A 22,491-nucleotide genomic window follows, 5' to 3' on the forward strand; every position below is an offset into this window, starting at 1 on the left:
ATGCTTGATCAGAGGTTTGGTTCAATTTCCCTGTTCTTCTCTTAGCTCTGCCTCCTTGGTCCACTTTACTGCTTCAATTCCAGGCACCACTGAACCACATTGCCCCGAATGTCCCTCCCTCAGTACAGGAAAAGTATTGAAATCACTGAGTGACCCAGTTTGGGTTACTTGCCGACCCTAGTCCCACGGCCGGGGCAGTGCTATGCAAGGATGACCTTGGGTTATCTGCCTCAACCAGCCATGGAGACCAGGTGAGAATGGAGTTATGATGATTGACATTCCAGCCTTGATATTGGGGCTACACTCAACCCACTCAAGCATTATGGCTCCTGTACTGTTTGCTATGGGGCTCTAATTCATTGGGATATGCCTTTGGTTTCTCAGGTCACAGAGAACCTTGAGAGAGTCACCCTGTACCCTGAAGCAACAGGGACCAAGCTTTGCTGAAAGTTTCATTCATCTAGGTGAGAACGTGATGTCTAAATGGATGTTTATACTCAGAGATATGACCACCAAATTGTATGTATCAGATACAATGAAAAGGACTCTATCCATGGCCCTGACCATCTCCACTGTGGCTGTCACCAAAAGGCATTAATTCTAAGTCAATTTCTCAATGTTTGTATGTCAGAAATCTAACATGTTGATCATTGCCTGGTGAAAAAACATTGGTTTCCATTGTAGGTAAAGAGAGAATATCAAGAATTATAAAACCCCAGAAATTCTGAGTGAGCCAGTAGAGACCAGACCATCTAGGGTCCACCCAGGAGAAGCACACATACACACTCTGTACCTGACTGGTATTGGTTTTCTATTCTTGAACTGTTTAGCACAGACATAACATATTTTCTATTGTATAATTTTATCTATGTGGAAGTTTCTCATTAGTTTCATTCAGCTGATTTAAAGTAAAAATTGGTCTTAAACCAGGGGGGAAGATGGATTGGGATGGCCAGCAACTGGGACTTCATTATTTCATCAAATTCATTAGATGCCATTACCCAAAATGATTTTCTAGAAGCCAAAAGATGTTCCTTGTATAAATCTGTCTAGATAAGAACAAATGTCTCTTGACCTGGCCACACTTGAGATTAGAATATTGTGATTTTCAGCTCTCCTTCCTGATCAGTCAGGGGGAAATCACTTGCAAAGAATAAACATTTTGAGAAGGATAGGAGATGTTTATTTATGGGATTTTCATGGACAGGGTTGTAATGAACAGTTGTTCAGGTTGATCACTGAATAAAGGCATCCCGGAGAAGGAGTAAGGGGGGGATGATGGTATTTAGTTCTCACACTCTGTGTTAGATTAAAGACAGTCACATAATCTTTGCCACTCTTCCCAGAGACAGGGGTGGGTCCATATTACATCCTCTGGAGTGTGAACCAGTTCTATGATTAGTTGATAAAGGTCACAAAGTAAGCAAGTGTTGGAACCCCAAGTCACATCCAAGCCCTCTAAATCCAGAACTTGACTGTTAACTACTCAGCTATGTCAAAGATAGATATCCATTAACATACTGTAAATCCAACTCGCCACCTTGCATCAACCTTACCACAAATACACATAGATCAAGGAATCAAAGTTTAGGGACGTTCAGATTTAATGGTTTTGTTGTAGAGGTTTATACTCCAGGAAAGGTCATTATCACCCGCATGGGTGACATTTTACAGTTTTGCAACCTCCTGTGACATTTCTTTAATGAATAAAAGGTGGTAAGTGATTATTATCTAGAGAACAATAGAACAATTGAACTAGAATGTCAATCACAGGAAAAGGTCAAGAATCATGATATCCCAAGAACCTTTTCTGAATCTTAAGGAGAGACACATTTTGGAATCCACGCCTACTTCACCAAACCACTGCAGCTCATGCATATTTGTATCAGGTGACATATTAGGGTGAATGGCATCTTAGACATTTGTTTCACTCCTTAGTTTAACACAGTAAAGTAAATGACCCATAAAGAAAAAAATTATTATTTTTCAATAAAATGTTATAGATATGCAAACAATATAATATCTAGTAGAGCATGCAAAAAAAAAGAAGTTTATGGCATTTTCTCAATGGAAATTGTACGAAGCTTTTAGAGGCAGTTGGGTTACTGAATGCTTAAGACTTTGTTATATTATATTCTGTAATCTGCGTTTCTGGATTGTCACCACTGCAGTATGAACAGTATCATGAATGTTACAGGGTGTTAAGACAAAGACCGAACCCCACCGACTTTATGAAACTTTAGTGATTAAACTTGCGGGATGATGGAGATTGTCTTTTCAGTGCTGTCATAGTTTATCCTAATTCTTTCGAGGTTTAATTGTGTATTACTAGATTAAATCATTGTACTCTGTATTAATTAAAGCAATCTAGCAGCAGTAACAGATAAATTCATTGTCAACCCAAGGAAGCATATTTAGACTCTAATTAGCTGCTGGGGTGTGAGGGGCTCTGCGCCATATGGTCCCTTGGGGATCTAGGCTTCTGCCGTCTTGTGACTACAGCATCTTCTCTGATCTCAAAGACATTAGCTGCCTTCCTTGCCTTTGGCCAATGGATGAGGAAAGAGAGTGGTAAGATAATTATTTGGGAGGCTACTAGGGATTCTGCCACATACGGATTCTGCTCACATGTAGCTAACTAGAACCAGGTCACATACTCCACTTACTGCAATAGAGGCTGTGAAATGCAGTTTACCTGTGTACCCAGGAAGAAAAAAATCCGATATTGTAGACATGTAGGATACACATTCATTGTACATTTTGATGGAGCCATTCATTGTGAATCTAGCTTCCTAAAATAGAAAAAAAGAAACAAAAAACCCTCTATTTTCCTGCCTCACTGTCCAGAATGTGAGGGCATGTGACCCGGGCTTTGTTAATTAGACAATTTTCCGTGAGATTCTGATATGAGAGGTACATTAGGATAGACAGGTGTGATGCAGGGATGGTGAATGTGCAGCACATTTCTCGGGTCAATGGTGGTGGTGGCTTTCCAAGTGTCATAGCTGTGATGGCTCCCTCCTATTTGGAGGGTCCTCCCATCCCATTGTCCCCTCCATCTTATGGCTCCTCCAATAAGATGGCTCCCCTATCCCATGGCTCCTCCAATAAGATGGCGCCCCTCTCCCATGGCTCCTCCAATAAGATGGCTCCCCTATTCCCTGGTCCCTCCAATAGGATGGCTCCCCCTATCCCATTGTCCCCTCCATCTTATGGCTCCTCCAATAAGGTGGCTCCCCTATCCCATGGTCCCTCCCATCTCATGGCTTGGCCCATCTTCATTCTTTCTTTGCCATTCCGGCTCTACGGAGTGTCTGTGATAGTTGTTGCTGGAAGCTTAAACAAGAACCTCGTCTTGTTTCGCCTTGCTTGGAACCATTCTTGAGCCTCCTAGTATTCCTTAATAAGTCCTTTCCTGATTAAATTAAGTAAAGTGACTCTTCTTTGCAACTAATGATGCTGAAGTATAATAATCCTTTGTTTTGAGGAAAATAAATACAAACATAGCAGATACACATGCCTTAATACTGGTGGGTCACTCCGTCTTTGACCATCAGAAGAATTTGTGTTTTTTTTAAGCCACGCAACATATTATTGCTAAATAATTTATTTAATTATAATTTTTTTTTTTTTCGGTACGCGGGCCTCTCACTGTTGTGGCCTCTCCCGTTGCAGAGCACAGGCTCCGGACGCGCAGGCTCAGCGGCCATGGCTCACGGGCCCAGCCGCTCCGCGGCATGTGGGATCTTCCCAGACCAGGGCACGAACCCGTGTCCCCTGCCTCAGCAGGCGGACTCTCAACCACTGTGCCACCAGGGAAGCCCTAATTATAATTTTAAAATCATAAAGTTTCATCTCTAAACCCTGGTATCTGGCTTCATTTTTTAAAAATGGAAATATTTGCCATATTTGAGAATAAATATAGGGGACACTTCATTCCTTTATTCATCAATCATGTATTTAATGCCTGTAATTTACCAAATGTTGGCAAAAGAAATAAAATTTCAAGTCATTTTCTTGTGGTCAAATTGTGTCATCTGATGCAGATGTATGTATTATCTCTTGTGCGATAGTCAATAATGTCTCAAAGAACCTATTTCCATTTTCTTTAATGAAGATGGAGCTCAGTGAATGGATTCCTGACCCTTATTGCCCAGATAGATTTCAAAATGCGAGACTATGTTTTGCAGGCACAGGTGCACATTCCCACAATCACGTGAGTTGTTATCTTTCCTGAAACTGAATCAGCATCATTCAGATTTGTGTTTCATTCCTGGTCATTTTCAATGGACCGAAGTATGGACCTCCACGAAATGGCTTTATGGCGATTGGATTGCTCTTGTCCTTTGGGAATTATTGGGGTCCCAAAGATCTTAATCACTGGGGCAGGTAGAAGGGGGGTGTGTGCTTGGTTATTAAAGTTCTTGATGACACAAGCCTCATTTTGCTCTTATTTTTAAAAAATTTTTACTGGCATATAGTTGATTTACAATGTCGTGTTACTTTCTGCTGTACAGCAAAGTGAATCAGTTATACATATACATATACTCACTCTTTTTTAGATTATTTTCCCATTTAGGTCATTACAGAGTATTGAGTAGAGTTCCCTGTGCTATATACAGTAGGTCCTTATTAGTTATCTATTTTACATATAGTAGTGTGTATATGTCAAGCCCAATCTCCCATTTATCCCTCCCCCCGCTTTTCTCCTGGTAACCATAAAATTGTTTTCTACATCTTTGACTCTACTTCTGTTTTGTAAATAAGTTCATTTGTACCATTTTTTTTTAGATTCCACATATAAGCGATATCCTATGATCTATATCTTTCTGTCTGATGTACTTCACTTAGTATGACAGTTTCTAGGTCCATCCATGTTGCTGCAAATGGCATTATTTTGTTCCTTTTTATGGCTGAGTTGAAGGAGAATTTCCTGAGGCTACGTAAATGTGTTTAATACAAAGCACAACAATATTAATGTTCAGAGGGCTCTGGGTTGTGCATATCTGGTATAAAGCAGGGTTTCTCAATCTTGAGGAGTTTGGCTTTCGGGAAGGATTCTTGTGGTAGGGGCTGCCCCGTGCACTATAGGATGCTAACAAGTAGCCCTAACCTCTACTCACCGGATGCCACAAACACTCTCCATTCAGTTATAACAACCCAAATTTCTCCAGACATTACCAAATTCTCCTGTGAGATAAAGCACTCTCTCGTTAAGAACCTCTGGTTTAAGAACTAAATTTTTTTGAGGGGAGGGTTACTTCTATGATGATGCCATAGGACCAAGATTTGAAATCACACACCCCTCAAATTCTCTGGAGGCGTTTTGCTGTCTTCACACACATTCCCTGCTCCCACGCTACAAGGCCATCAAGAGTCCTTGGTTTTCCTCTCCCCCCTCCTACCCCCTTCTGTGGTGGGCATTGCAGATGGAGAAGGAAAGGAAAGACACATCAAATCCTGTGGAAAAGACTGGATTTAGGGTCCTGGGCTCCAGTCCCCTCTCCTCCCCATTCAGCTACACGATCTGGGTAGGACAGTCACCTGTCTGAGCCCCACTTCCCTCGTCTGTGAAAACAGATGGCGATGATCAAGTTTAACTCATAGAGCAGTTTGTGAGGATTTGACGGCAATCAAGCTAGTTTATTCCAATTGTTCAAAAGAAAAAGTAAATGAAGTCCACATTTGAAAAACTGAATACAGATTATAAAGTACATTGTATAAGCAACTCATGAAAGGTGAACTGCACATGGCCAGTAAAATTAATTTTTTAAATGTAAATTCACTAGTAATTGATGACATGGAAATTAAAGTAATAGCGTGATGACAAATTATATCACCTTTGGGGTAATAGAGCTATTCCATATTCTTTCCCTTTCCCTTTATTCTTCCATCAGTTGATTACAAAGGAAGATGAAGCCTAAGATATGACAGAGCCACAAGAGGGAAGGAACCTGGGTCCCTGAGTGACTGCATGGAGCAGAAATGCCCACCATCCCACACTGAGCTATAGTGTAAGCAAAAACCCAACCTCACTGATTGAATCCAGTGAGACCATACCGTCCCCATTAACTGAATAATCCTATGTGACCTCAATGTCCCAACTGGCATCTTATTTGGAGTCACATTAGTACCAAATACGCCCTAAAATAAGTTTTGCAACCTCTCAGAAGCAGGTTGGACCTCAGAGGTGTTCTTTTCAGTCAGCACAATGTTGAATTAGCTACAAATTTTTTAAAGTCCAGAGATTTTATACATAATATGGATTTCTAGTACTCTGTGGAAAGTTTGGCGCTGTCAGGGTCATATAATGATGGGAGGTGAGTAGCAAGTGCCTTGTAATACACCAAATTTCCCATTCACCCTCTCAGGGTCACCCTCACGCAATTCCATTCACTGTTCTCTCTCCTGACTTTGTGACACCTGCCACAGACTGACAGCGAATAACTAGTAATTCAGGTTTTTCTCTACTTGTAATTAGAGAATTATTCCTGCGATATCAAAATTCTATTCTAACCTGTAAAAGGAGTCTAAATGCTTCTTAACTTTAGGACATAGAAGCTTCATTCATCTCTTTTCCACGTCTGCACTTCTAAAAGTTGGCTCACTCAAAAGCAAGGGATGACTTAACCATTTGATTTCTTTCCTAAAAGAAGTTTTGTTGAAATCCAGACCCATAACTCTTCTCTCTTTTTCTCTTGTGTGGCAAGACCAAAAAAAAAAGGGGGAGGGGGGCTTTCCTGGTGGCACAGTGGTTAAGAATCTGCCTGCCAATGCAAGGGACATGGGTTCGAGCCCTGGTCTGGGAAGATCCCACATGCTGGGGAGCAACAAAGCCCGTGCACCACAACTACTGAGCCTGCACTCTAGACCCCGCGAGCCACAACTGCTGAGCCCGCGCACCACAACTACTGAAGCCCACGTGCCTAGAGCCTGTGCTCCGCAACAAGAGAAGCCACCGCAATGAGAAGCCCGGGCACCGCAATGAAGAGTAGTCTCTGCTCGCCGCAACTAGAGAAAGCCCGCGCATAGCAACGAAGACTCAACGCAACTAAAATAATTAAAATAAATAAATTAAAAAAAAATCCAGGACCAATGTCCAATGAATAGGTCATTTGTATTAAGGTTATAAATATCCACCATCTCAGATTCAATAGGAGACTTTGATTAAGGGTTCTCCTGGAGCATGAAATCTAATTCAGTATTGTTTTTAGAAATTATTTCCCTAGGGTATCAGCCTAGAACAAGTTTCTTTACCAAAACCTACTGCTTTGTATTATTCATAATCCAATTAAAATTTACTTTTTCATAATAGTGATGCTTTGAGGGTGGTGTTTTAGTTTCAGATATATTAATGTATTTGACTGTGCATTTTATTTAATGGGTGGCATCTTTTGGGGCAGAAGAATAAGATTTCTATAGAGAATTTCAGGCTTCCTCTTTAAACCCTCCTGGTTGTCAGATCGTCTATTCAGCTAAAACTTAAGCTTTATTCTCACTCTCATCTCTACCACTCATCTTATTCCTCCCTCCTTTCCTTCAAACCTTTCTTCAATGTCTTCTCCTGTTTTCTAAGAAAACAGTATCCCATGATTAATTCTAATAGGTCCTGACTCGATGGGATAAATAAATTATGTCTCATTTGCAAGTGAAAAAAAATTCATTTGGTCTAGACAAAACAAGGGAATATATAGGCTTGCAAGACAAGCATCCAGGGAAGCTTTGAGGTGCAGGTATGGCTGTATCTAGTGGCTTAGCAGAATGTGGTTTCTCTTTTTCCATCTCTCAATTTTTTCTTCTGTTGTGTCAATTCCAAGGAGAGATACACTTTTTAGTAAAGGCAATATGGGCTGCCTAAAGTCCCAGGCTCACACTCCTCCAGCCATAATGTCTAGTGGAAATGAAAGTTATTTTTCCTCCCTGAGCTTGAACATATCTTGGGTGAAGTAAAAAATAATATCGTGGTCCTGAGAGTGCTGTCCTTTGAAAGGCCAGTTTACAAGGTTAGTCCTTGGCTGGTATGTTGAAAGTTGGATTTCAGGAGGGTTCCCCCCATTCCCTGATAAGAATGGCTCACTTTGTCAAAATGATTTATGTAGACAATATAGTTTATGCTGACAACCTGCTTTCCTTAAGGGAGTCTGGGATTTTGGTATGTGCCAAGCAGAGGATGCCTACATGATCAGCTCCCCGATAAAAACACCTGGGCAATGAGTCACTAATGAGCTTCCCTGGTAGACAACATTTCAGTTGTATTGTTACATGTTGCTGGAGGAATTAAGTACACATTTTGTGACTCCACCCGGATGACTCCACAAGCAGATGCCTAAGCTTGTGTTCCCTATGGGATGCTCACTGTGCCCAAGACTCTATTTGACTGTCTGCAGCGAAAATCCCAGCATCAGGGAGGGGCAAGTACCCAGATGCATGGGACTTGGAAGGAGGTAGAACTCTGTGGAATAAATTAGATTTCTGTGTGGCTCCCTTCTCTTTCCCCATTAGGATAGGATTCTGCTTTCTTACTATCATCAACTTTCAATAATTGTTGCTGTTTTTTCTGTTACATCTTCTCCCTTCCCATTTGTCTCTTGGATTTATGCCTTAAAGGTGAAACCAATACTCTTATTTTAGTGGTGTTTGGGAAGGTGTGGGAGAAAAAAAACTGTTAACTTTCACATTTTACTGAAAGCTGATTCACTGAGTATTAAGCACTTTTATCTGAATAATTTAATATCGTACAGACCACATTATAATGGGTTGCACAATGCAACTTTTACTGTATTTTCTGCTCCCTATGATTACTATCAATTTCTTGATTATTCCATTATGGCACATTCTCAGCTTTTAGCGCCTTTTAATTGCCAATAAAAAACATAAAAATTAAGCACTGAGGGTTCATGATGACAAAATCAATTTTTTTTCTCCTAGTAGGTACAATTTGTTTGTAAAACAAGCTTTTATGGAGCGGGAGGGAGAAAAAGAACAAGAATGTAAAAACATATTTTTCCTGCCTACACTTGCTTGATTCATAATTCCTTGTGCCCTTCAATGCTCTGAACCCCTAAAAAATCCATTTTAATCAAGGTACCTCCATAACTTTACTCCCTGAAGTCCTGTGGAGCACAGGCAAAAGGTCGAAATGTATTCATAATGCACATTTTCATTCTAAAGATATATTTCTTGAATGGATCTTATGCCAAGTAATGATATAACTAGACCTAATCCCTAAGTCTTATCATGTTAATGCTACACCATGATTAATGAGCTTGCAAAGAATAAGTAACGTTTTCATTTTCTATATACCACCAACCCAACAGGGAAATAAGAGAATGTTTTTGATATTCAGCTCACCCAGTGAATGAAAGCACCACTGTAGCTTGTAAATTAAAATAATGTCTGTATACTTGACTCTTTTCACATTTTTCTCTCTATTACTATTTTCATCCTATTAGCTGTCACTAGCTTCAAAGAAAGTGATACATTCTCTACAGGATAAAGACATTTTATTATGATTTGCAAGATTCATATTAAATGATTAAAGACTTATACGCTTTTTATTGGCAAAATCCCCTATGAGTGCAATGTCATAGGGAAGGTTCTTCCTTCTTTCCAACCTTCTTTCTTTCCTTCCTCCATTTCTTCCTCCCTTCCTTTCTTCCTTCCTTCTTTCCTTCCTCTCCCTCCCCCACCCCCTTTTCTCTTCCTCTTTCTTCACATACACCTTAGTATTTTTTTTTAATGAACAAAGAGAGAGAAAAAAGAAATGACCAAAGGAAAAACTACTCAATTAGCTCAAATTAACTCATTCTTGTGTTTTATGAATCAGCCATGGTTTTAATTTTGTATCCAGTATTTGAAATTCTTAGCCACACTTTCTTTTCCTCCATCAACTTTATCCTTTCCCTAAAGCCTTTCTTTCCTTTACTGTCTTAGGAATCACATTTTATAATTTACTAGGAAGTCAAATCTCTATTTTAATTTTACAATGATTGCTATATACCTCCCTAATTAAAAAGGAGTTAAGAGAAGCTGATGAAATCCCACACATAGGAGACTAATTTCATCTACCTGAAGGCGTTGGGCTAAGGACAGCAATCCTCAGAACCAGAGGGAACCTGGGCAGGAAGCATCTGAGCTGTTAAACATCTGAGCATTTATCCTCACACTGGGATGGGAAAATGTTCTCTTCATATGGATTTTTAAGAGTCTCATGAAGAGAGTAGCTAACTCAGCTCACCTTTCTTGATTTTAGGAGCATCAATCAATGATATAGAGAACTAGACGTATTTTGTAATTTGCAGTGGTGGGAAGGGGAACCCTTACTAGCATCTTCAGATTCCAAATGGCATCTCTCTACCATAGACTCATAATAAAATGTCCAATTCACTCTTTTTTGGAAGTTTATTTCTGTAAATGCATTCTTCAGTTACCAGAATTCATTTTACATCTAAAAGTATGTTCTGAGAAGACATTAGCCCTTTCATGCCATCCTTCCAAATGCATTTCCTCTGGTCCTAGGAGAGCCTAGGGAACATCAAGGCAGACCTTGTGTGATGGAGCCAGGAACCAATGGCTGGATTACGGTTTCTTGGCATTGATGGCACTGTATCCTGCCCAGGGATTTGCAGTTTTATTTCCTAAATCCACCCTAACAGTGAAGTTGATTTCATGTATTAGCCCTCCTGTCAAACTCCCCTCTGGATCTTATTTCTGACATGCCCACCAGCCTGCATGGTGAGTTCCATTCTATATCTTTGTACACCTGAGTCAGACAGGAATGCCATTACGTGGAACGTCATAGCAGCCAAGAGAGCAAAACAGAGGTCAAATTAAAGGCAGGACAACCCATGCATCCATCATTATTAAAAACACATAATTCATTAAACCTCAGGGATTCATACACTCTATAAGCAACCAAACTTTATTTCAATCACTTTCACGGGTATCCTTCCAAAATGTGTTCTCCTTTCAGGCTCTTTAAGCAGAATGTTATGACTATGGGATAATGTTTGTGTGCGTGTATGTGACTGTGTGCGTGTGTCACTGAGAGTCATCACTATACACACTGGCAATCTGGATAATCACTTGGATGCAGCGATTATCTCTGGAGCTAATTCTCTAATCCTGCTTGTTCCTTTATTCCATTGTCTAGGACAAACAAGCCTTATAGATTCTTCTCTTTGATTTTTATAGTTTCACCTCCCAGTCTTACCACCACGTGCTGTCACTTTTCATTGCTTTTAACATGATTTCTTAAAAGTTCGGCCCATGCAAATTTGCTTCTTGTAAACGACTTTGGCCTGAGAATATTTCTTTTCTACAAGCTCCAAAAAAGAAGGAAGGATCTCTTTTCTCTTGCTCATCTAGGACCTGTCACATAGCTAGGCTATACTGAGAGCCCTTTAATATTCCTCTCACAGATAACCAATTCCATTGTAGTTGTGTGCAAAGTAAGAATAAATAGTTCTGAGAGTCCAAGTGGCTTTACTTTGCTCACAGTTTAGGAGTTTAAACACAAACCTGGTGGGTCGATATTGGCTTCTAAGGGGTTTTTGAAAAATCTCAGTTTTTGGTTATGCCATTGGGAAGTGTGTTTTCTCGTCACAAATTCTCCTAACATTATCATCGTTATTATTATTTTATGTATTTATTTTTATCCAAATATCCTTGCCCACTTCTGGGGAATTCTCCTTCCTCCTCTCCATCCAAGTGGTTCTAGAAAAGTCTGTAATGATTCACCTGTGAGAGATCCCCAGTCAGGGACTTGACTGGGGGAGCGATCCTCCAAGAGATCTGGACACTCATTCCCTCTCGCATCTGTTTCCTACTCCACTTGACTTTAATTCCCTTGCACTTCTCCAAACTCTCTGAGTGCCCTCCTGGCTTATTTACAGCTGTTTAATTCCATTTAAATCTCTCCACACCAACAAAGCCGCTTATTTTGTTTGGGTAATTTACTGGCCCAGATGTTACTGCTTGCAGATTTTTTTGCAAGTTCATCCAAGGTCTGGCATTTTTTTCTTTTCTACCCTGTGCATCAATTCTTCTACAGAAAACATGGGGAGCTCACATGATGGAGGGACAGTTGACAGGTTCTTTTGCCAACCCTTTCCATTTTATTGGAGAATTTTCCTTTCATATCACTAATGGAGATGTCTCACCTTGAATGCAATGATGTAACGTGATGATGATTCTTATTGTTAAAAGGAAGATTATCTTTCAATCGTTTTGTCCAATCCAATTATACTTATCTACTTTGTTCAATTTAATTTTTCAATTTCAGAAGTCGTCTTAAAGTTCTATTAGACTGAAGACGATCCCAACTCCATGCCTTCTACAAAGTTATTTGTCCCTTTAAAAATGTACAGTAAGCATCTTAATAGTTTATTTGATAACGAGCTTTACTAACAATTGCTATTGCTAAGATAGTTCCCCTAAATATGTTATATTTGTCTTACCCCATGAGAAATTCACTTCAAAAATGGTAAATGTCAAATAATTCAGTGTTATCATTTTTAAAATATTGTCTCATAAATTATAGTTTTCTAAACCATTTCTTGTCAAAGGAAATGCATTTGCCTTGGGTTATGGATTACATGTTTGCTTTCTGTTTGGTTTTTTTATTGTTTGAGAATAAAGCTGGCAGACAACAGATATGGAAGTAGGTTATTTAAATTATCTTTCCCAGGCATCTCATTCTCTGTAGGCTGACATTTCTAAGACACCAGAAAGGCGTAAGCTAAGATGGAAATAATTTCGCAGGACTCGTTCGCATATTTGCTAGAAAAAGTGGTAGGAAGGGTCAAGTGTTTCATGGGTAGGTGATGCTTTGGGCTACAGGGGTAGGAATGACAGACTAGGAAAATTTTGAAATATTTTACCACTTGAAAAATTTAACAATTTGAGAGACTGTGAATTAGCTCTGAGAGAAGTTAGAAAAGGAATGAGGGGTTTATTCAAGTCAGGTAAAAAGAGAACTCATGTCTAACTTTTCTGTTTGCATTTCTATGTGTGCTTTAGTATGTTTAGGGGGCTCTTCCTGTGATACCTCTGTTCTGATTTTGGGATTCTGACATCATGTGCACACATGTGGCATCTATAATGGATGTGATAAATGCTGCAAAGAGAACTCTGAAACTTGGGAGCTTTGTCTTGGAAGAGAGACTTACTAGGCAAACTGGGGCAAGTTTTGGGACCTCACTTTTCACACCTAAAAATTGGTTTATGATCTCTGCCTTACATATTTACAGGAATACAGGAATAGCGCGAGAAGCAAATAAGTTATCGGATGTGACAAAACATGGACAGAAATCATATAAATGGAAGGAAGCATTTTTAATTATTCAAACCCTCTAAACTGTACGTGCTGGGACAGTACTTCTCCAAATGTGATCACGGAAACCCTTGAGGGTCTCAGAAAACCACTTTAGGACGATAGTGAGGTCAGAAAAATGTTTAGAATAATACAGTGGAATTTTCTAGAGGCTACGTGATGTGTGATGACATCACCACTGTGAAGACTAATGGGTTGTTTCCGTGTGTTCCTGTGCTTTCTAAAATGTTCTAAAGTAGACAATTCGGAGCAAAGGTATGCACATTTCCAGAGAATAACTCAGTTTGTTTTCAGTACTCTCACTGGGCTTGTACTATGTATCTTTAGCTCTACCAGCTAAATCTTTGCAACTTCCCTTTCATTCAATAAAACATTATTGTGAAAACACAAACTTTTCCTGGAACCTGTAAGAAAACACAAGAAATGCACTGCTGCCTTATTTTGAAACAATATATTAATTCTTTCCAAAAAGTCTTTTCTGAAAAGTGATTTTATGATTCAATAATATTTTCTTTTAACATGTCAAAATATTTCTTATATTTAAAGTTGAATAGTTGGATTTCAAAATGGCGACTCGAATATTTGCTTTTTTCAATCTAAAGCTTTAAAATTTGGATGAAAATGCTGAAAAACTTGAAACTGACTTAGGAGCTAGTTTTCTATCTCATGAAAGGAACAAATCTACTAAAAAAAAAATCTAGCTTGACCTTTAAATGAGAAACAAAACATGACAAAATCTGTCTTTCCCTTTAGCTTTATACAAGTTAATTTCTTGTCTTATTCCCTAGAAAATCTCAAATAATAATATAGTGGCAGATTTTGTCATATTTCAGAGTGTAAAGAAGATAGAATTGAACCTTTTTAATGTAGATGCTGTGTGCTTATTGAAAGTCAAAACTTAATTGGTGCTTTTTTTCCTATTAGAAGAAAAAAAAACATGGCTGCATCTTAAGGATAACTCACCATATTGCATTTACTGAAGAGGTGCACACAATAGGTGAAACGAATATAATACTTTGCAGAGTTGACATTACTAAATTTCTGATGGAAGAAAAATAGTACAACCGATTACAGAACTGCAGCTTTCTGTGACTCTGATTTACATTTCAGTTGTTTCTCTGAACTTGGATTCCCCCCACCCCCCCATAGAGTACCTTTCATTAAAATCATTCTTAGCAAAGTCCTGCCATGGACTAGAGGACACTGAAATTAGCATTCTTCAGATCTATCATTATAGGGAATTTAACTGGTTTTTGGCACTTAAGCAAAACTCGTCGTTCGACAGCATCAAATAGCTGTCACATTTTAAACCAGAGTTAATTGTGAATTATGGCTTGTTTGCAAGAATACAGCATAAAAGTAGTTACTGGGACTCTTTCCAAAGTTGGGGTGAATTTATGACACATTTGGTATTGGCTAATTATTTATAAAGTCTATTAAATTTGTCAGGACTGCTGATGGGAAAAGATTTATTAGAACCAATGTAAAATGTAATGAAATAGACTGACTCCTTATGAAATATTAATATTCATTAACTCTGGTCATTGTAAGTCTACATTTGTAATCTCTCCTTCGTGGATACTCTTAAGTCAAGCTGCAGGTGCTGCTTTAAGCTCTCATGACCAGGACCACCCAGATTGCTAAAGAGGAAGCTTCTGAGAATGACAAACATCAAGTTCAGGATGGTGGTTATATCTTACAGCAAAAGATCACAGCGGGGAAGAGAAAACGGTAAACTTCAACTCTATTTATAAATATAAAGTGTATATATATATATATATATATATATATATATAAAAGCTTTACTTTATATACATATATAAAGTAGATGTATATATGTGTGTGTGTGTGTGTGTATATATACACATACATACATACACAGGTAGATTGATATCAACTACATCCATCTGCCAACTGTACCGTATCTCTTGCTTACTTTCCACTAGGCATTTTAATTGGGTGTTAACATCTTTAGGGTGGAGCCCGTCTTGTTTATTGCATCTAATATAACGTTTAGCAGAGAGAAGAGCCCCTATCAGTCAGGGTGAACCAGACTGTGCCCCCCAAATCAAAATCTCACCAGCTTATAACAACAAAAGAATACTTATCCAATGTGTTGAATGACTAACATGGATCAATGGGGTGAGAGGTTCTGTCTCTGTAGTTGCTCATGGACCCAGGATGGTGAAGGCTCAATTAAAAAACAAGATTTCACAAAAATAGAGTTGCCATATGATCCAGCAATCCCACTCCTGGGCATATATCTGAACAAAACTATAATTTGAAAAGATACATGCACCCCTATATTCATAGCAGCACTATTTATAGCCAAGACATGGAAGCAACCTAAGTGTCCATCGACAGATGAATGGATAAAGATGATGTGGTACATATATACAATGGGATACTACTCAGCCATAAAAAAGAACGAAATAATGCCATTTGCAGCAACATGGATGGGCCTAGAAATTGTCACACTGAGTGAAGTAAGTCAGAAAGAGAAAGACAAATGCCATATGATATCGCTTATATGTGGAACCTAAAAAAAAAAAAAAGGTACAAATGAATTTATTTACAAAACAGAAATAGAGTCACAGATGTAGAACACAAGCTTATGTTTACCAGGGTGGAAAGGGGGCCAGGGATAAATTGGGAGGTTAGGACTGAATATACACACTACTATATATAAAACAGATAACAAATAATGATCTACTGTATAGCACAGGGAACTCTACTCAATATTCTGTAATGACCTATATGGGAAAAAAATCTACAAAAGAGTGCATATATGCATATGTTTAATTGATTCACTTTGCTGTACACCTCAAACTAACACAACATTGTAAATCAATTATACTCCAATAAAAGTTTTTTAAAAAAGAAAGAGGAAATGATATCGCTATATGTGACCTCTAAAATATGACACAAATGAACTTATCTATGAAACAGAAACAGACTCAGGGACGTAGAGAACAGACTGGTAGCTGCCAAGGGAGAAGCGGGTGGGGAGGGATGGATTAGGAGTTTGGGATTAGCAGATGCAAACTATTATATAGAGAGTAGATAAACAGCAAGGTCCTACTGTAGAGCACAAGGAACTATATTCAGTATCCTGTGATGAACCATAATGGAAAAGGACATGAAAAAGAATGTATATATATGTATAACTGAGACACTTTGCTGCACAGTAGAAATTAACACAACATTGTAAATCAACTATACTTCAATAAATTAAAAAAAAAAACAAGATTTCATAATCATGGAGGCAAAGAAGTGAGGTGGAGAGTCAAGACCAAGCAAGAAAGTGCTCCCATTTTTCATTTTCCATCAGCGCAAACAATTCACATGGTCCCACCTCCTTGCAAAAAAGGGCAATCAGATGACCAGCTGTGTTCTCAGAAGGATGCCGGAAATGGTACCTGTGAATAGTTCTAAGGTTTGCTTACTTACTCAACAAATATATACTTGTTGAATGAACAAATTGATCAAATACTGAGTGCTGTTTCTGAACTTGATTCTCTTACTGAGAAATACTTATTAACAATTTACTCTGTACCAGACAGTATACAGGGCACCAGGGAATGAACACTGAACGAAACTGTGAAACACTGAAATAAAGGGAAACTGTTCTTATTCTATCTGCTTATACATGAACTCTATTCACTGTTTTACATTGAACCTTGCAAATTTCAGTACCAGGGGATGGCTTTATTTTGAAAATGTGGAATCAATATGTGGACCAGCGATTTTCTTTACATGCAAACATTTTATTTTATTTTATTTTATTTTGCGGTACGCGGGCCTCTCACTGCCGTGGCCTCTCCCGTTGCGGAGCACAGGCTCAGCGGCCATGGCTCACGGGTCCAGCCGCTCTGCGGCCTGTGGGATCTTCTCGGACCGGGGCACGAACCCGCGTCCCCTGCATCGGCAGGCGGACTCTCAACCACTGCACCACCAGGGAAGCCCCATGCAAACATTTTTTTAATGATACACTACTGTGGGTCTTTCCTGTTCATCATTGACAATAAGCAAATACATTCGACGTGCCTTAAAGTCAGCAGTTTTCTGCCCATCAAAATATGATGAAAAGCTCTGTTGTCAATGACATTTTTTAAAAGCAGGACTGGCAGAAACTTGGCATACTTTTTAACTGGCACCCTACCACTCCTGTCCACGTTGCACTGGCCAAAGTAAACCTACGGTCAAGCCGGACGTCACTAGGGCAGAAAGCATACCTATCCCATGTGTTTGGGGGAGGCACGCAGAGCTCTCTGCTGAACAGTCTTCCTCATGAATGACATCATCACTACAATCACAATCACTGGCCCCATCTGTCACTATTATTTTCTGCTCTCGTTAGTAATTCTTTCCCCCCTTCCCATCGGAACCCGCTCATTATCTGCTTCGTGGTCCTCACTTGCCCCTCAAAATCCAATTGCACTAAATTGTCAGTGACTGCAAGTGACATAAGGGATGGGCTTTTGCCTTTTTTATAACACCTCACACCGTGTGACAATGTGGCCAGCAGATAGATAGTCCCCAGGAAATATTTGTCGTCTGAGTGGATGAACGTAAGTCTTAGAACTTTCAAAGAAAGTACAAAGATATGTTGTGTATGCATATTATTGAGTGTCTATTTATAACCTGTATTATATACTTAAAATATGAATATTACATGTGCATATAGGTATATGTTTGTATATATACGTGCATATTATATGTGTGTAAGTACATACGTGTATACATGTATATACAGTTGTTAAAATGTTTTCGGGAATTGTATTAGCGATAGAGTCAGGCTACCTTTGTTTGTCTGGTGGTTTTTGAAGATTTAGGCGGACTTGAGGAAAAAGAAGTCGTGTTGATGGCGATGATGCTAATGGTGGAGTTGACTGAAATTGAAAACTGCGAAACTGTTAGATGCAAAATGGAGCGTTGCATGGCTCAGAGGAGGGCGATATGAATCCCAGATGCCTACAAAACTGCAAATCAAGCTTCTCATTCCATCCTCCTGTTGTCTTAATGACTTCCACAAACCAAGTTGTTGCCCAGGGTACTGGGACACATCAATATAACTACAGCAGGAAAAATAGAATAAAATAAAATCATGGAAAATTAGTTCCTAACAAAAACAACTCGCATCATTATTTGTAACTAGTCCCTCATGAACTCATCCAGTTTTGCGTTAACTCCTTGCATTAGCTATCTAACTTGCCTTACGCTCTATTTCAAGTTTGGAAATTTTTTTCAAGAAAAATAAATTGATTTGTAATGATCACTCAGACGAAACTTTTCAAGACCAACATACAGAATCATAATTTCCATATTCATCATTTCCAAAAGTGCTCTACTTGGCTTTGCAATTTTTTTAATCAAAAGAAAATGCATTAGTCTTTCATTCATTAAGTTTCAATTGGAGCGTGGTTATATTTCTTATTAAAACTTTTCTAAGTAGTGCAAAAAAGAAGACAGACATAGAAAGATCAAATCTTATAAGTGCTTATCCATCAGCAGTTTTGATAAAAAGCTATCATTAAGAAAGAAAAAATGCAAATTACAGAAACAAGGCCACAATTTAATTGATATAAATTGCAGCCACCTGCTTATCTTATTTCCAAGGGAAATGATTTTGTGTGTGCAATGAAGTAATTTCTTTGTAAGAAAGAAAAGTCGCTTGGCCATCTTTGTTGCTTAGGCATTTATTTAAATCTCCTGAATCCAGCCCACTTGGCTCCTGCAACATCTGACCAGCAGCACGTGAGCATCTGTGACTGACTTTGAAGTCAAAACAGCAGCCCCATTTCAAATGGCAAAATCCACTCCCCAGGCCACGAGGAGCTAGAGAAGCCATTGGGTAATTAGTTATTGATTTTAAATAGGAGGACAGGTTCAAAGGGTCTTGGATTGAAAACAAACGTACAGTTACCAAAGGGAAAAAGCAGGGGGGAGGAGAGATAAATTGGGAATGTAGGTTTAACAGATACACACTACTACATATCGACAAGGTAAACAACAAGGACCAACTGTATAGCACAGGGAAGTATGTTCAGTGTCTTGTAATAACCTGTAATGGAAAAGAATCTGAAAAAGCAAAGCGAATATATATATATATATATATATATATATATATATATATATATATTCACTTTGCTCTCCACTAGAAACATTGTAAATCAACTATACTTTAATAAAAAATAAAGAATGATAAAAAAAAAACAAGCCCAAAAGGTCTTAGACTGGCTTGTGAAAACTACAGTATGACTTATAATAGAGCTGCATTAAGAGGGATACAGGTTCAGAGGGCTACAAGTTTTAAAACTGGATATGATTTCATGCAGGTACATAAGGAATAGCAAATCATGCTGTAGTCATGTTATACACATACACATATATGTATATATAGATATCTATCCTGTAAACTCAGGTCCAGTACTTATCAGTAATAAGTCCAAGAAATGTCTGACTTTTTAATTTTCCCATGTGACATTTTGCCTGAAAGTGTACCTTTTTGTATGCATGCCATTATTTTGGAAATGCCATTTGAAACCAAATTATTTAGAAACTGAAGCCAACATCCACGTTCATAAAATCCTAGATAACCATTTACTACTGAACGGGAAGATTTGCCAATTACTAATAGATTTTCCCCTTTGGGAGGCAGGATTTTAAACATTTTAATTTTGTTTTTATTTTCTAATTTTCATTTTCAATTTCTTTCTAAAATTTGATACCTAATTGAAATGCTTTAAATTTCAAAAATATTTTAAAGCATTTTTTTTTCTAAAGGAGAGAGGCTTTTCATTAATTTGGAAAGGAGAAAACTGCAGGCTTGTCAAACAGCAATGACATATTTACTATGTACCTTCCTTGCTGTTGCATTTAAGTCTAATCGAAAATGACTGTTTACCTGGCTACAATTAGTTTCCAACAATTTATATTCACCCTTGCTGGGGCTCTTACTTCACTCATCTGTTTAATTCCTTTCAAAGCATGAAAGAGGTTTTGCCTCACTGGAAAGAGCACTGCTTTCAACTTAGCAATGAAAAAGGTCAACTACACCAAAAAATCACGACGTTTATCTAACCTATCAGAGAACTGATATTGTTGGGTAGTTATACATCCTAAAGTCCGCTCAGGGTCAGCCCTTCAGCTAAGGACAATTGGATGGCATGATCTGTTTCTATTGTAGCAGAGCTCGAGGGGGAGGGATGGCTACCTGCACTGGGTAACAGCAATTTTAACAAATTGCTCAAAGCTGGGAGTGGGCTACTGTGAAGTTATGGAACCTCTAACTTCCCTGGATATGGGGGAATTCGCACACACCTGCAGGGTCTTTTGTACGGACCCTCCTCTTCATTCTGATGAGAAAGATTGAAGGCAGGAGTGAAAATAGAGCAAACCCATACAAAGAATTCATACAACTCAACAGCAAAAAAAAAAAAAATTTAGAAATGGACAGAGGATCGGAACAGACATTTTTCCAAAGAAGACATCCAGATGGCCAACAGGTGAATGAAAAGATGCTCAACGTCACCAATCATCAGAGAAACGCACATCCAGAGTAAAATGAGATATCACCTCACACCGGTCAGAATAGCCATCACCAAAAGATGGCAGAAGTGTTGGTGAGGGTGTGGAGAAAAGGGAGCCCTTGTGCACTGTTGGTGGGAATGTAAATTGGTGCAGCCACTGCGGAAAACAGTATGGAGGTTCCTCAAAAAATTAAAAATAGAACTATCCTATGATCCAGCAATCCCACTCCTGGGTATTTATCTGAAGATTTAAAAAAAACACTAATTAGAAAAGATATATACACCCCTATGTTAATTGCAGCATTATTTACAATTGCCAAGATGGGCAACCTAAGTGCCCATCAATAGATGAGTGGATAAAGAAGATGTGGTATATATATATATATATATAATTATATATATATATTATATATTGTATTATATATAATCTTGCCATTTGTGGCAACATGGATGGACCTAGAGGGCATTACGCTAAATGAAGTAAGTCAGAGAGAGAAAGACAAATACTGTACAATATCACTTACATGCGGAATCTAAAAAACAAAGCAAATGAACAAACATAACCAAACAGAAACAGAGTTATAGATACAGAGAACAAGCAGGTGGTTGTTCAAGAGGGGAGAGGTGTGGTGGGGAGAGGGACGTAGGTGAGGGAGAGTAGGAGGTACAAACTTCCAGGTGCAAAATAAGTGAGTTACGGTGATGAAATGTACTGTGTGGGGAATATGGTCAATAACTGTGTAATATCTTCGTATGGTGACATATTTAATGTCACTAGACTTAATCATGGTGATCCTTTGAAATGTACAGAAATATAGAATCACTAGGATGTGCAATAGGAACTAACATAGTATCGTAAGTCAATTATACTTCAAAAACAAACTCACTCATAGAAAAAGAGATCAGAATTGTGGTTACCAGAAGGAGGGGTGGGGGAGGGGGAATTGGGTGAAGGTGGTCAAGTACACCCCCAATACTTATTTATCTTATAACGCAGAGATTGCACCTCCCAGTTCTAAGATAAATAAGTACTGAGGATGTGATGTACAATGTGATAGATATAATTAGCGCTGCTGTAAGTTAGATACAAAAGTTAAGAGAGTAAATCCTAAGAGATCTCATCACAAGGAAATTTAAAAAAAAAATTTTTTTTTGACTGCGTTGTGTCTTCGTTGTTGTGCACGGGCTTTCTCTAGTTGCGGCGAGCGGGGTCTATTCTATGTTGGGGTGCGTGGGCTTCTCATTGCGTGGCTTCTCTTGTTGCGGAGCACGGGCTCTAGGCATGCGGGCTTCAGTAGTTGTGGCTCGCGGACTCAAGAGCACAGGCTCAGTAGCTGTGGCGCACGGGCTTAGCTGCTCCGCGGCATGTGGGATCTTCCCCGACCAGGGCTCGAACCCGTGCCCCATGCATTGGCAGGGGGATTCTTAACCACTGCGCCACCAGGGAAGCCGGAAAAATTTTTTTTTATTTCTTTAATTTTGGATCCATGGGACATGATGGGCGTTTGTTAAACATATTGCGATAATCATTTCATGATGTAAGCCAAATCATTATGCTGTACACCTTAAACTTATATAGTGCTGTATGTCAATTACATCTTAGTAAAAATGGAAGAAATAATGAAC

The sequence above is a fragment of the Monodon monoceros genome, unplaced genomic scaffold (genome assembly GCF_005190385.1).
Source record: "Monodon monoceros isolate NGI ecotype Baffin Bay Population unplaced genomic scaffold, NGI_Narwhal_1 Super_Scaffold_1, whole genome shotgun sequence".
Lineage (NCBI taxonomy): Eukaryota > Metazoa > Chordata > Mammalia > Artiodactyla > Monodontidae > Monodon > Monodon monoceros.